Source organism: Scomber scombrus, chromosome 3, assembly GCF_963691925.1.
Source record: "Scomber scombrus chromosome 3, fScoSco1.1, whole genome shotgun sequence".
Classification (NCBI taxonomy): Eukaryota; Metazoa; Chordata; class Actinopteri; order Scombriformes; family Scombridae; genus Scomber; species Scomber scombrus.
Window position 1 is genome coordinate 10,984,081 of NC_084972.1, and position 16,188 is coordinate 11,000,268.

Consider the following 16,188-nt stretch of genomic DNA (forward strand, 5'->3'; position numbering starts at 1 on the left):
GTATTTTTGTGTATTGTATATTGTTGCCATGAGTCTGCTATCTTGATCTAGACCAAATTAATATGTCTGTTATGTTTTTTTTACTCCACTCTGCTGCCACATTCCCATACCATCCATCCAACCACGGTTGTCTTATCACTTGGCTAACAGTCATGTTTATTCCCCATCTCCCAGGCACATTTCCATATCATCAGTCTCTCATTGTTGATACCTGTCAAGCTGCCAGTCACCGTTTCCAAGTCCAGGGCATTAACTCCTCATGCAGATTATATTATTGCAGGGAAAAGCTCTTTCAAAAGAATGATTGAGAAGATGAGAAGATTTTATACTTAAAATATGTGCTGAAATCATCTCTTGATGACAATATGTAAAATACTGACTTAAAACATTTAATGGTGAATTCTGTGAGATTACTTTAAGATTCTTGATCATTTCACTGTCATCTTGTCATGCCAGTCTACTACTAATCAATTTCAAAACTAGTCTATCAAATAAAGTGGCCAGTGATTCCCACAGTGTATCCACTATAAATTGCCGTCTATTTCACAATCATACCTACCTGTCAGTGAAATATTGTATTATTTCAGTAATATATAAACTATACAACCCCCCCTCAAAACCAGTCTGTCCATCAAATCATTTTATTAGCAGATGAAGATGGCTAGTTTTATGAAGTTTCTTATATATTAGTGTTTATAATGTTCAACTGTCCTGCAGTATTCAGATGGTAAACGCTGCACACAACAAGTTATTCAGTGTATCTCCATTAAGTGAAAACGTTTTGGTCACATCGCATGTTGCAGGGATTTAGCATGTAGACAAAGGCTAATCCAGTGTAATTACTCTGAGAGCCTGCAGTCAGATGGTGCTCCAGCAGGCGAATAATGCTCATCTGATGCAATTAGAGACCTTTAAATCAAGATGTTTTCGCATTGGACAATTTATGATCATTGTTGCTTAAATATACTTGAAAACCTATAAAAAAAAAAGTCTTCCACACAGTCTCCAGAAAAAAGTCTGCTTCAACACAAGAACATAATTTGCCTGTATAATCATACAAAGGCATCTGGATATTTCAGAGGAGCCAGTCTATTTGTGTACCTGGAAGGAAAGATGTGGCCCAGTTCCACATTAACCTTCTGTTTTTGTAAGTTGGTGCAATCAGCAGCAGTACAGATGGTGTACTGGCACATTGTCATTTGAAACTTTTTCAAGAGATGAGTGCTATTTTTCTCCCCCATTAGGCTAAAAGACAAATGCTGTGACCTACATGCATTTGTCTGACAGAGAATTATAATTAGTGAGTTTGTGCATCACAATTATTTAAAGAGATGTTATTTTAGCGATTACTGATTTTGCAGTCTATCATTCAGAATTAAGCTCTTCTTTTTGTAAATTATCACTTGGATTCAAAGTGTCTGTTTGATGGGCATAATGGCAGTTATTTCAGCCACTAATTTATTGGATTTAAAATCAGCTGTCTCACCAACAGTGTATTGCCTCACATACTGTAGTACTCTTAGCTCAACTTATTAATTTGAGTGTAGACTGCTGTTGACATGAAATAATTTCCTGCTCTCAGGCTTATGGCTCTTTGTTACACTGACAGGGGAATGTCAAAAATTGCTCACAAAGCCCAGAGACCGTACCCTTGTGCAATGGTTATAATGAAAGGATGTTTCATATTTGCTCTTCCCTCAACAATGAGGCAGGAAAATTAAATTGGGAGGACAATGTCGACAAGACCAAGGTGACTTTGTTCATCTAATGCCCAGATTATTGTTCAAAATGTCATCATATAACAGAACAATCAAAAAATTCTTACTGTTCGTCCTCTACTAGGACAGAGCGTGGATGACTTTAGAGGAAATCAGGATAACCGAGTGTTTAAGCACAAAAGCGCATAAACAATAAGGCCACTGGGACTTCAGGGGGCTTCCACTTAACCTTTCAACTTAATAGAGCTAATAGGTTTATGGACTGTTTTACGACAAAATGCACAGTATCTTCGTGTGTCTCTATTGAAATACCTTTGAGTCAAAAGATGGTCGTTCTTGTCATAGATATAACTGCATTCCTGTGTTTTTTTTAAAGTGTCCCACGGGTGCAAAACATGACAACATTTCAGAAGATCCAACAACATTTCAGGAAACATAACGACATTTCACAAAAGAGCGCATTTCCCAGAAATGTTGTTGCTCTTGCAGAGCCTGAAGCAGCTGTCAGACACAACATATAATTTCCTCATTCATTCATAGCGAAGTGCATTCATTAGTGGAGGTTTATTGTATGTCAGAATCAAAATACTGATACTAGTTTATTACTCAAGGACTATCTAATGTTACTGCTTTTATGCAGTGGTTTTGGCCTCACATCCAAATATAGCATTCACTCTCAGCTCAGACTAAAACGTCTGCATATCCTCTGTTTTTGTGAGTAGAAGGTTTTTTTTATGATGTGATTGGTTGCACTGGTGGAACATTCCTATCATAGTTTTCAATTCATGTTGGAGATTATGTTCATTTTTCTGAGTTAGCAGGATTGTGGTGCAGCTGCAGACTGCAAACTAGTTTAAAGTGAGTTTTTTTTAAAGATGTGTATATTCTGAATGTGTTTCAAACAGCATTTCATTCATCAAATTTAAGGTACTGCATTTGTTGAAATAGTCATTGAAAATGTACACTCAGTTTGAACTTCAACATTTTTTAACTGCATATCACCAAACTCATTATTACTAGATCGGACTATGATGACAATCATGTTTTTATGTAAAATATCTATTATATCCTTAAAATTCAACAATTCTTTTCATCTGTGGTTGCTGCCCCCTGTGTTTTGTCCCTGTTAGATTAAAGCTGAAGAAATACATTTAAAAATGCACATCAGATTCCACCACTTTATCACCTCTTAAGGAAATTCAGGTCCTGCTAATAATGAATTAATAGACTACGCTGAATAAGTTTATTTTGTCACTGCTGTCTCTTTTAAGAATAAAGTTCACAGTCTGCATACAAATGCATTAATGTTTCTACCTCCACTGGATTAAAGGGAGGTTCTGCCTTTCATTTTCCCGTTGCCATGGTGAATCGTAGAATCGGAGCTCCATTGATGGCTTTTTAAAATTAATACACAGGTGCTTATCTCAGAGTGAATGTACTTAGAGTTGATTGAACTGATTCTGAGTTCAGGGTTAGACTCACAGTTTTCTTAAACTATCTCTCTGGAATAGACCCCAGGAAACACGCAAACATTTCAGAAAACCAGGCAATGTGTTGAGTTTCTCTGTTCAAGGGTGTATTTTAACACAATTCAACTCACTGTTTTGGTTTTACAGCCCACAACTTTACTATTATGGTTCAGTACTACTGCTCTTATCAACCTGGGTGTGTAAATATGGATCTGTATGCTACATTAGCCACAAAAACTGATAATATGTCAGTTACGTGTTAACAGCTTCTTGTGCTGCCCCCATGTGGCCAAGTATCAATAAATACAGGTACAACTTCCAATGTCTATGTTCAACATGCCAGCATTTGTAAAATGAAATGATAACATTTTTTCTATTTATCTCATTGTTGACTGTGTGCTTTCTCTAATATTGGTTTTAGTAGTTATGTCATTGAGTCATTTGTTTACATAGAGTTGTCTGGTGAGTCATGTCTTCAAAGACCAACCTGGAAATTTGCATGCGCTCAGGTTTCCCACTGTGGATTTCCAGTGTAATTTGTGAGCTGTGTTTTTCCATGAAGAAAATAAGCTCTGTAGCAAATGAACCTTATGGGTTTAATGTGATAATCATGATAATCTCCACAAACAATGTCTGAAAGATAACACTGTGCAGCTGATAATTTCACAGCTGAGATATTAAAGAAGTCATATTATGCCCCTTCTCCAGTTTAATATTTCAATTTTAATGGTTTATTTTCAAACATTTGTATGTTTTTATTGTCAAAAACCAGCTAGTTACAGTTGTACAAGCCATGGATTCAGCCCCTTTGTCTCACTTTGATTGAAATGAGCTGTTTTGTGTCAATGCCAGTCTCTCCTAATTGGCTGACTGTTTTCTGAGTGATGCACACCCAGGCCAACCACAGGTTTGTAGCACACAGAGAGTAGATGAGAGGAGAAAACTGAGCTTGACCGTAAATGACAGCAAAATGCAGAACAACTTGTTTAAAGGCACAGTTTCTGAATAATTTTAATATGCCGCCTTTAATTGTTGTAATTGTTATAAGCTTTGGAAATTGAGAGACATTAGCTATGGCAAAAATATTTTTGGGTGTTAATATTACACTTTAGCTGTGATGCTCTGTTTTGAGTGCAGATCTGAGCCATGTCTGTATAATCCCTTCTTACAGTATGTCAGCATGTCTTGACTGCATGAGCAGTCTTTTGCTACAGCTACAATCCACCAGCTCCACCCTCTGATGCACAAACTCTGTACAAAGTACATGATGACACATAGGTATCACTTCCAGAGCTTCAAATATTGAGTCCCCAATGTGAAGTCTGTCCTGCCACTTTGGGGTCTGACTCTACGTGATTAAAGTGGGTCTGGTGAACAACATGTCATTTTTAGCTTTGGATCTAACATTTGAGCTTGCTGACTCTCTTTTTAACTTTTTTCTAGTTCAATGACTTAGTGAGGTATTTGGCGGCAGAATAAATATGAATCAGGACAGCACGGTCTTTATATGAAAAAATACTAGATTTAAATATAAAAGATATGAATTACAAACTGAACATCGCATAAATGGATGAAAACATTGTATTCATGAGGAATACATAATGATTAATATTTTAAAAAATACTATGAGCTTTTAATGGTAAAACTGTATATCCAATATACATACATGCTTGTTGTCACACTGCAATGGATAACACTGTCCTCATGACCTTATGCATATGATCATCTGGTGTGATAAAATCAGTTTTAAAACCACACAGTTTTTTCAAATGATTCCAGGTAGCTGATCAAAATCTTTACCTGTTTGGGAATCATCTGATCTTTTGTCTATGTGGAGTATGATGCACAGACAAGTCGATGGAATAAGAAGTTCTACAAGGCAGGCTTTCCATCCTCTGAGGAGAGGCAGTCACACTTATATGTCTGTCTTTCCGCTGCAGTGTTTGTGGGATGCTCTCTCATGCAAGCATTTGCCTCAAGTTATAGATGGACTAAACACTTGAAAATGATTGTTCACCTATTTATATCAATGTCAGAATGCCTGTTTTGATGTAAAACTCTGAAGTATGACTTGAAAGCTCCTCACTTAGGTTACACCGTGGATGGAATCAAAGATACACTGTGCAAACGCACGCACACACACACACCCTGCTTCCTACCAATTAGGTTGTATTCAACTATTTGCCTCAGGACATATATTTAGTAGGACACGTTATGCTGGACGTTTTCTTGTCCAAAATGCTGTCTCTGAACATAATCCAGGTAATACAGGTTGCTAATACAAAAATAATTGCAGAAGCTATTAGTAAAATATAAACTTAATTTATTGGATACGGGGTTGCGTGCACGTGTGCACACCCACACACACACACACACACACACACACACACACACACACACACACACACTCACACACACACACACACACACACACACACACACACACACACACACACACACACACACACACACTGATGTGAGAAGAATCTGATTACCACCAAAAATTGCAAGTATAAAAATAATCTGTAAGTATACAAACAGTGTTTATACTGTGTAATTATGTGGGGCTTCTTGCAAAATTACAGAACCCAAATATGTTTTGATGATATAGTTTAAATGAGCTTTTTAAAGAATTGTGACCACAACAGGACAATTTACACTCTCTCAACAGACAACAACAACAACAACAAAAACACAAAACCTAAGGCAGAATTCCAGCATATCTAAAGTAAACTCAACTGTGGCACTGTATGTGTTTGATAATGCAGTCCTGCAGTGATATGACACTGCCTGACCTTTTCCATCTCACAGACATAAAAAAAAATATTTCCACAAAACATATATCAATCACACAGAGCCAAAGATGAGTTACACCTAATGACACTCTGTACAGGTCAATCTTAAATTCAGCATGTGATACTGATGGAGCACACTCTTCACACTTCTAGCACTCTGACATACATTACTCAAAGCTTGGGGTGGGTGCATGCACCCTGTACAGCGATTTTGAAAAGTGCAACACTGCCCATTTTTCGCCCACCACTTGTACACAGTGAACACTGTGGTGTCACCCGTCACAATGCCTCAGTGGCTTGAGAGAACTGAAGTGGAACTCTCAAGCTAGAATGGAAAAACACAACAATGAAGATTTAGATGAAGACTGAGTAATCATGTGTGAATCTTAAATAATGATAAAAGGCTCAAAGTATAAGTCATCTCATTCACATGATTATGTGTCAAGATACTATAATTCATGATTGAGAGATGATGACAGCGTGAGTAATGTGAGCACTACTTATCTCCCACAATGTGAGTCCTGGATGTAGCAGACAGGATTATGAGTGCTCCTTTCTGTCCTTTACACCAGTCACATGAGGTGACATCGTGGTCTGGAAGGATCACTGGTCCAATCCAGATCATCAATGAGCCGCTCCTGTACCACAATTCATCAGCAACTACCTGATCACACTCTTACAATAGCTCACATTATACACTTGCTCACACAGACACACACACACGCCTCCACCCAACATGTTACTGCAGGTATTAAATCAGCTCAACCACAGGCAACGATCCTCTTTTCTTAAGAGCTCCAACTCTCTGGTCCTGTCAGTTATGCAGCTCTGAGACAGCAGAACTGATTGAGATACAGATAAATGGATTTATAGTGTACTTATAGCAAGTGGCAGATGGTATGGAGAGAAGGGGGGGGGGGGGGGGGGGGATAACTATGTTGTAAGCATGGGAGAAGTTACACATAATTACATACATTTCCCTTCAATGCAGGCCAACAGCCTAATTTTACAATGCTAAAATGACATAGATGGATAGATTTGAAGTTTGGTCACATACACTGATTTGATGTTACATATTTTTATTGGAGGGAAGCTATAGTTTGTTATCAATCATGTTCTGTCACGGTTTGTTTGATTTTCCAGTCATTAGTGAACAGCTCAGTTAATGGGCAGCCAAGCATCTCTGCTGTTTCATTAAAGGCTGTGACACTAACACACATCAAGTTTTATATGAGAAAGAGTGTAGCCATCATTATAACTGTGTATTGACAAAGACACTTCCAGCTTGACTCATATTTATTACTACCAATGTCAAACCTCAGTACTCCACATATGTGTACAGAGGTTGACTTTTGACAAATGGACTCGAATAAACAAATATATCATTGTTTTAATGTGTTTTTAGCGACACTACACATGGCTTTAGGGATGGCAGGTTCGGTCCGTCCACCCTGAAATATCTATAACTATTGGATGAACTGGCATGAAATGGCAGATAACCATACTGCCCAGGGCTAATCTCCTTTTTCCCTGCACAAACTTCAGCTTGACATTTGCGGTTTTAATTAAATTGTCTAGATGTCTAATAGACTGATTGCCACTTGCTACAGACATTTATGTTTCCTTCAAGATAAATTGGAATAACTTTGGTAGTCTCTTATCTCGCGCCACCACCAGTTCAAACTTTTTAAATTGTCCACTTTGGATTATGACCAAATACATGCAAAGCTAATGAAGCCTCACCTTTGTGTTTAAATTAGTAGTAAATGTTAACATGCTAACAAAAATGCTTAACATGGCATACTGCATCAGCGTGTTAGCATTATCATTGTGAGCATGTTAGCATTCTCACAATAGTGTTTAGCTCAAAGCATTGCTGTGCCTAAGTACAGCATAATGTGGTTGTAAACATGTATTCTTGTTAGTTCTTTGTTGCAAAATGTTTTTAATGTGTTTAAATGTATTTTCCTCATTTTTCTAATTGGTCAGTTTGAGCAACATTCCATGTCAAGAGGACATAAAGGTCAATTAAAATTAGTATATAATAAAGTTTAATAAAGGCAGACCCTATTATGAGTACAGGAGCAAGTTCATGTGCATATAATTGAAATGCTGAAAGTACAAAATATTAGAGATGTGTTTCTGACATAAAGAATAACAGGGCATGTGTGTAATGAAATAAATATATGTCATCTTTATTCATCAAGGTCAGTGGGTGAGTTCAGGTCCTGACTTTGTTTGTTGGTTCAACTTCATTCAATAGTTCATTCATTTGGAGAAAATGTTTAGAGCTCTTGCATTTTAGAGTGGTGCTAAATCATTTGAGTATTATGTGCCATGTGTCTTGAAAGTTATGAAAGAAATCTGAGTAACTTTGGGGAGACTGATCTATCTGCTGATCCATTTTCAAAATGCTTGTTGGATTTCTATACACTCTGTCAAAGGTAATTTATTACAGAAGAAATGATTGAGTCAACAGTATTTGAGATATGATTTTCTAGGCTGTCTGTTTACATGCGGTCTTAAACCTTATTGCTGAATTTTCCTGACAAATTGGTTTGTGACCTATATTAGTTTTGGCATTAATTATTAGCTCTCTCACACATATTATGAATACAACAATTATCTATAACCGTGAGACCCTCCTGGATATAAAACTAAATGTTTCAGACTAGTGTGCTTCTCCAGAGTTACTAAAGGACCTTGTTTACAACTCTTCTTGGAGTATCTCGGAGCACCAGCCAACAATGCCAATACAGGCAAAAACATGGAAGACAAGGCATTGCCCTACTCAGCCTCTCTGTTGGCAACAAACTAGATAAACTCCACTGCTGTGTTACCTTACAATGGGACAACATTGCTGCATGTTCTGTTTTACAGGGACCTGGCTGACCTCGAACATCTCAAACAGGGCCATACAGCCCGATGGCTTCTCCATCAACTAGACTAGACCCCTTGTGTGAAGCAATCAGCAAGTTAAAAGGTGGGGGAGTATGTTTTTGGGTTAACAACTAATGGGGCATGAATGTGGAAGTAATCTCCCAGTTCTGTTCAAGGGTGTTGGAACAGTTCTGTTATGCTAAATGCACACACTTAAAAAAACAAGCATCTAAAGGATGAATCATGTTTGGACCAGTCCATGCTCAAAGAGAAGTCATAAAAAGACAGTTGTGAGAGACCATTGTCCACAGCAAACCAGATCTAGACACGACTTAGATCATTCATTTTGACTGGATGAATGAACAAATTGATGCTTTTGTCTATTCAAAGACAACTAATTGACAGTTGGGATTATGAGGAAATAAACAATCTTTTCAACTCAAAGCTCAGAAGACTCACAGAGTAATAGTACTCACAGATACTGGCCAGCCATGGCATGCTATGATAGCGGTTTCTTTTTGGAAATGAATTGTAACACATTTGTTGTTCAATTTGTTTGTAGCTACTCTTGTAACAGGGGTTATGCAGTGTTATATTATTTATTGTGTTGGTTATTCTTGTGTTATTTCCAATTGTTATGTATAGATAGCCATTCATCTGACTGGCTCATTGATAAGCCTGTGATATTCTGATATGACTTCTAGGCATACTAAAATTCACTACCCGTTCTCCAGTTATACATGTTCTGCTTCCATCACCGACTAGATGCTGTACTTACTGTGAGGAGTGTAGGATTCTGCTCATTGGTCTTGGCAAGGTTGTGCAGCATGAGATTTTCCACGGGTACAGCAGGCTTTTCAATGTGCAGTAGTCAGGAGGGTGCTTCCATCTAAATCTTCAGCACTTGCTCTTCTCTCTGATCCAGGCAGCAACAGCAGCGATGTCTAGCTTGGCAGAGTTGCTACATCCACTTAGTAATGCTCTGGCATTGAACTGCTTGAAACACTCTCTCTTTTTGGTTGCAGCAGCAGTTCTAGGAGCTGTATCTTCAGTGTCAGCAGGCTGTTGTGATGTCTGGCCTATAATAAATGGAAGTGGACTTGCTCTTGCATTTGGTTTCAGGTGGCTTAAGGTCCTTCTGTTTGGCTTGTCCAGGGTGTATAAATCTGTGGCCCACCTGGACACCTGGATGGTTGTGCGAGGCTGTATGGCTTAGGACTGTGATGTTTGATCAATTGCTTTTTCAACCATTCTTCTGTGTTTTTTGAGATAACTATTATGAGGAGTTGAGTAGGCAGACCCGAACTCAGGAGACTGCAAGCTGAAGAATAACATCTTCATTCTGGCAGGGAAACTAAAACTGAACAGATGTGATCAACACAGAACAAACAAAGCAGAACATCCAACAACTCTGAACTGAAAATCAGGATTTAAATACAAACTGACTAATGAAACAACAAGGAATGGGTGGCAAGACACAAGGGTGGGCTGGAAGCTGATTGGCTGGGGAAGACACAGAGCAGGGCAGGGCTAACGAGACTGATGCAGTGCAGGTGTTTAGCACAGGAACTTAGAAGGGAAACCAAAAAACACAGAATATTTAACCTGGCTAAAACTGTCCCAGAACTCACATGAACACAATTTAAATAAGTGCACGATTACCAATGAGCACACACAGAAAAATATAAACTTTAGCATACTCTGGTGTTGACAAAAACATGACAAATTAATAAGTCTGTCAAGTGGAGTGGCAGCATACAAAGGCTACATGTAACATCACAAACCAAACTAAAAGACTGTTGCAGCGCTGAATAACATAACTAGTGTTTCAGTTCACTTTAGCACTGAGAATCAATGTATAAAGCAGCAGTGTCTCAAGTGGTCCTTAAGTATAATCTGCCACCTGTCTTATCTGTCCTTCTCACTCAGTCCAGCAGTCTTAAGCAGGCAGAAAAGCCTGAGGGAATCTGGTGGACTGATAGAGGGACACAGAACCAGACTGGGAAACCATGAAAAATAAAATCGAGGCATGAAAAAATACTTTATGTTTTATACTGCTGCCCCAGTTATAGTCATATAAATGTATAATTTGTTGTAATGTGGGCACCCATCAGAAATAATTTTCCCCTTTCATATTTGACAGTGGTTATAAACATTTTAAAAAACTGACACCTTTGTATGTCTGACAAAGAGCAAAGTAAATTTCCATCGATACTGTCTATTTAACTTTTCATTTTAGTCTAATTCACACATCCTGTGTCTTCTAATGGACTTTATATGCTTGACCTTGGTCCCAAAGTGGAACAGACTGTCAGACTTCAGAAGTGAACATGACCCAGATAATGTGTTCTCAGTCCTCCATTTCTGACTATAATGCAAAATTGATGGGCTGTCCAAAGCATTGTGAGAAAAATGATTGACCATCAGCTCTGTGCCTAAAAACATAAGGTGTTCTTTCATGTCTAGGACAGCTCAACCGAATGTATTTTAACCAAGCCATGGTTTATGGGAGAAAAAAGGAAGAAATTGTAACACTGTCCTGTGCATGTCCCTGCATACTAAGAGAGACCACACAGCCTTCCTGCGATGCCCAAAGCAGCTGCTTTTAACAAACTCCTTCCCAAACTCAGGGTGGCACAATGTCTCTGTGAAAATTTCACACATGTATGAGTGGAATGGCTTAGATTATCCTGCAGTGCTTCAAGTGCACTCTACAATTTCAGGGCAACAGGAGAAGACAATATTGTTATAGCAGGTTTGTGGTGTTTCCCTCGACATGTTATCAGCCGTTGGATGTTTCCAGGTCAAAGCATAATTCTTGTGCAGCAGAGCTTTCTGAGACTGTAATCTAAGCTTTTCACCCTCATTAAACAGTCACAGTCAGACAGTGACAGTGAGCAGGTAAAGCATGATTGTTTAACCTGGATTTGATGGATCTATGTTTAGAGTCTTCCAAACTTCCCCATCCTATCAAATGACATTGATATTGGATGATTCTGCAAAACGTCTGATTATATTCAATGACAGTGTTTTCTCCTTCATACCAGCTGAGTGTAGTTTGAACCTATACAGACCTGGGTATCATTGTTGCTGGCCAGAAGTCTTGAAGCTGATGTTTCTTATGGTGTGTTCAGACCAAACACAAAGTGAATTTTGGCCTTGCCCGAGTTTGACTGCTAGAGCATTTGTGTTTATTTGCCGCAAACAGCCAAAGTTTCCCCTTTAACTGAACTGCGAACCGACCACAAACTCTTGTTGAAACATTTTCAACCTGTGCTGATGCGTATTCGCATCTATTCACATTGCCCTGTGGAACTTTGCATCTATTTGGATCTTTGCATTGACTTGGTATGTAATCACACCAAATCATATCTGAACACACCATCAGTGCTCTGGTTATCTTCCACCATCAAAAACATGTATGTTAGGTTAATTCTCATGCATGCACTAGCATAAAACTGGAGTTGGTCCTCAGGCACTGCACAGTGGCTGCTTTTAATACTTGATGGGTTAAATGCAGAAATTATACAATTGCATTTGTGACAAATAAAGTACCCTTACAAAAAAAAGAGAGAGACTTTATCTCCTCCTAGGAGGATATAGCTCCTTGATGCCCAAAACAGAGGAGGAACATGGCAGAATTGGAGTCTCACTGTTTTGTCCAGCCACTCCAATAACACACGGTTGTGATGCCACTCCTCATAAAGCTGTGTCAGAGTGGGCAAACAGCTGAGGGGCAGTAGCCAGGAAGCTGTAGTACTCCGGCCAAACCTGTCATAAATAGAATTTATGGATAAATGGATTAACCCATGTGGGGCCGATATTGAAAGTACTGAGCTGACGGACTGGTCTGTGAAGTGGTGTATTAGCCACAGTGACACCCGACATTCTCAGGTTGTTAACTGTCGTGGCCAGCTTTGTGTCCACCCAGAAAATGTTCTCGAAATATTCCAGCGTGTCCAAATTCCTGCTCACTGACCAGCCAGCATGGTGCGGAATCAATAGGGTTCTAAAGGACCTCTTCCAGGGGGGGCACACTGTGCCATCCTGTCTCTGTGTGGCCCTGCACTCTCAGGAAGGAAATCAGTCATGTAACTGGTGACTTTGTTTTCCATGGCTCCTGCCATTTGTCCAGGAGAGGAGGCAAAACAACGTCTGATTGAGCTGAATGAGCCGGGCAGAGCCAGGCTTTAACATGGCTGGCTAACTGGTTTGGGCGGGATAGCTAGGGGCAGTTTGAGCCCTACATGGTGCATGACCATAACCTCCCTGAAATTATGGTGAACTGAAGTCGGAGTTGGATTTTCAAAGTCCAACGATGATGCAGACACAGATGAGTGGATGACATCATCATCTTCATCAATATGCAAAGCCGCTGGGAAACTCTCAGTGGCAACTCCATTCCTGGAAAAGTAGGATCAGTAAGCAGATTTGCTGTTAAGTGAGAAAGATGAGAGCAGCAGCGAGACAATGCTTTTTATACTGTTTGAGGCAAACATAATCGGTAGGCATGTCCTGATTGGTTGGCTATGTACATGCAAATTTCAGTGGATATTTGTGTGTGTGATTGGAGAGTATTACCCATAGAGTTAGATAGAGGGCACAGCTTGTGTGAGATAGAACCATTGTTTCTTTGTGCTCCGATTGTTTCTTTGGGTTCCTAGAAGTAGATGCCAGTGTGTAGCTCCATGGTTTAAATGTAATTTGGACATTTACATTTGGCAGTTTATGTCAGTACTGTTACTGCTTAGACTCCACCATGTGAACTTTCTGTATTTGTGCAGGACATGCTTCATTTAATAAGATCATTTTGGAACAAAGGGTAATGTTTAAGAATTTAATTTGGCTGATGAACTGAGTAATTTATTCTCACAGTATCACACTGCACAGTGTGAAGTAATAAAAGGGCACAGGAGTTACACAATGCCAGAGCTATCACTCCACTGAAACAAATCTGCCCTTAATCCAAAAGCAAATCAGCAAATTGTTGTATGATAATTATCTTTGATGAACACTGACAGCTCCAGATTTGTAGGGGACTGTCTTCTGCACTGTCTAGCACTCTCAGGCGCTCACTTGCTCCTAAACACACACACACACAGTAAAACTCCCAGACACATTTACTGTCTCAACATTTAGCTTAGGGTGTCTGAAGTACTCAAGCTCACTTGTAGTAAAGTAGCACCATGGAGTCTAAAGGAAAAAGCAGATGCTTCAGGGCCACAGCAGAGCTTTAATGGAGCTGCCAGTAAAAGAGCCCTTTAGCCAAATCATTGTTTTATTAAGTGCAAATGTCAAGAAAGGTCTTGAAGCTATCACTGCCTAACAAAGTTGAAATTCTCACAGTATCACAAACACCCTCAAACCTCCCGGTTGGTTCACAGGGTTAAAATTATCAGCTTTCAGGTCAGTCTGTAAAAGAGGATCAGAAGATACCTATACAGAACAAACAGCAACGCGCCTCAAGATGCAGGTGTGGGAGACTGGGACGCAACAGGTCAATGTTACTTGCAAGAATTTTGCTGGTGATAATAATTGCAAATAAAAGACCATGAGATCATGTTGCAGAAAGTAGGTTTGACACTGAGTATGCTGAGTGCACACTAGTATTTTGGTTATTATTAGGTTCTAAGTGCATTCTATGTATGCAGTAAACTGTATTGGGTTATACTGAGAGGTGTTTGTAATATTTTGTCAAACCTAAATCATATAAATGAGATGGTATTTAACAGATTAAATAAAAACAGATGATTATAGACTTTCTCAAGCAGAGATGTTTAACTATACAGCATTAGTTGTATATAAGTATACCCAATACACTTGCAAGTGAGTGTATTAAATGCCTAAAAGTGTGCACCTGCACTGACAGGGAAGAATAAAAAGAGACAAACAATGTAATGATGATCTATGTGCTACAGAGAAATTGAAGGTCTGACACCGGTAATTCAGAGAATAAACTGATTATTGCTTATCGCTCTTGTTGTCCATTACTAGTGATCAGACTGTGAAGCCAAATCTATCAGAGTGGTAAATGCAGTGCACAAGCAGCAACCAAAGTGGGTTAATCCTCTGCAGCTGAGGTAACTTAGTCAGAGCAGGGATGACAGAGAGTAGCAGGGATGTTGAGGAGTCAAATACATGGCTGCACATGCATAGTCGATCATAATCCTGGATAATTTTAGAACCATGTATGTAGGAAGATAAATGGCCAGTTTGTTTCAGGTAAACATCAGGTTTTTGAATAATAGCTAATATATTACTTTGTATGTAAATGTAGGCATCGAGGATGAATGGTAAAGATGAATTGCACCTATTAATCATGCCACATCCTGTCAACTGTCTGACTCTAGTAAGGAAGAAAAACATTATGCAGCATAGATAATGCTTGTAGTTGTGATGACTGTTTAGAAAAAGGGACAAAAATATTAAAGCATCTGCATATTAGACTTTTTTTTTTCATTTTTCACAAAAAGTGTGTGATCTGCTTAGACAGGCAGGCTTCTACACTACAAACAGAGCAAAGACACCTGTTGGGTTGTCACAGTTCAAGTGCTGAGGCAGACTACATGCAGCACACAAAACGGCTTATTCATCACACAGTTGAAGTGACACACCTGCAGAATGAGGAGCCCAGCTTCCTGTCACAGTGAAGCATTATGATAAATCCAAACTCCCTCAGCAAACACAGCCACAGCCTGATTTTTTTCTTTTCTTTAGCTCTAGTGGCATACGTCAGCATCTGATGGACACACTTCATTCAGAGTATGCTCACAGGGTGGCCATGTTCCTGGAATCAGGCCAGCAGAGACACTCAACAGAGTTCATCAAAGGGACTTCTAAGCACTTCTAAAATTAGATGAACACTTGCATATTTGGTTTAGAATGAATAAAATAAAGAAAATCTGTTATAGGTTGTGATTTTCATGTTCCCTTTCATATTATTACACACAGATAACTCTTAAAAGCTGTGAGGCGTGAATTAAAATCACCCACCTTCTTAACCTTTTGATAACGTTTAAGCAGGAGAAGCCTTGTTATATTATTATTCTTTAAAGGTTCGTTGGTGTGGTTCACTGAAAAATGGCAAGTGATTATTTTGGAATATGCCAGATGAAAAACAACTTTCACCCACACTACATTTTCAAAAGATTCCACAAAATGTAATATTTTGGTTCAAGGATTTCCTTTTCCAGGTAACCTTCCTCACAGCTTATACATACAGGAATGCCCTCTGCACCAACTTCCTACTTTGCATGATGAGAAGTTAATTTAACAACACTTCCTGAGAGGCTATAAGAGGCTGGACAAACAGTAATTTATCAACCA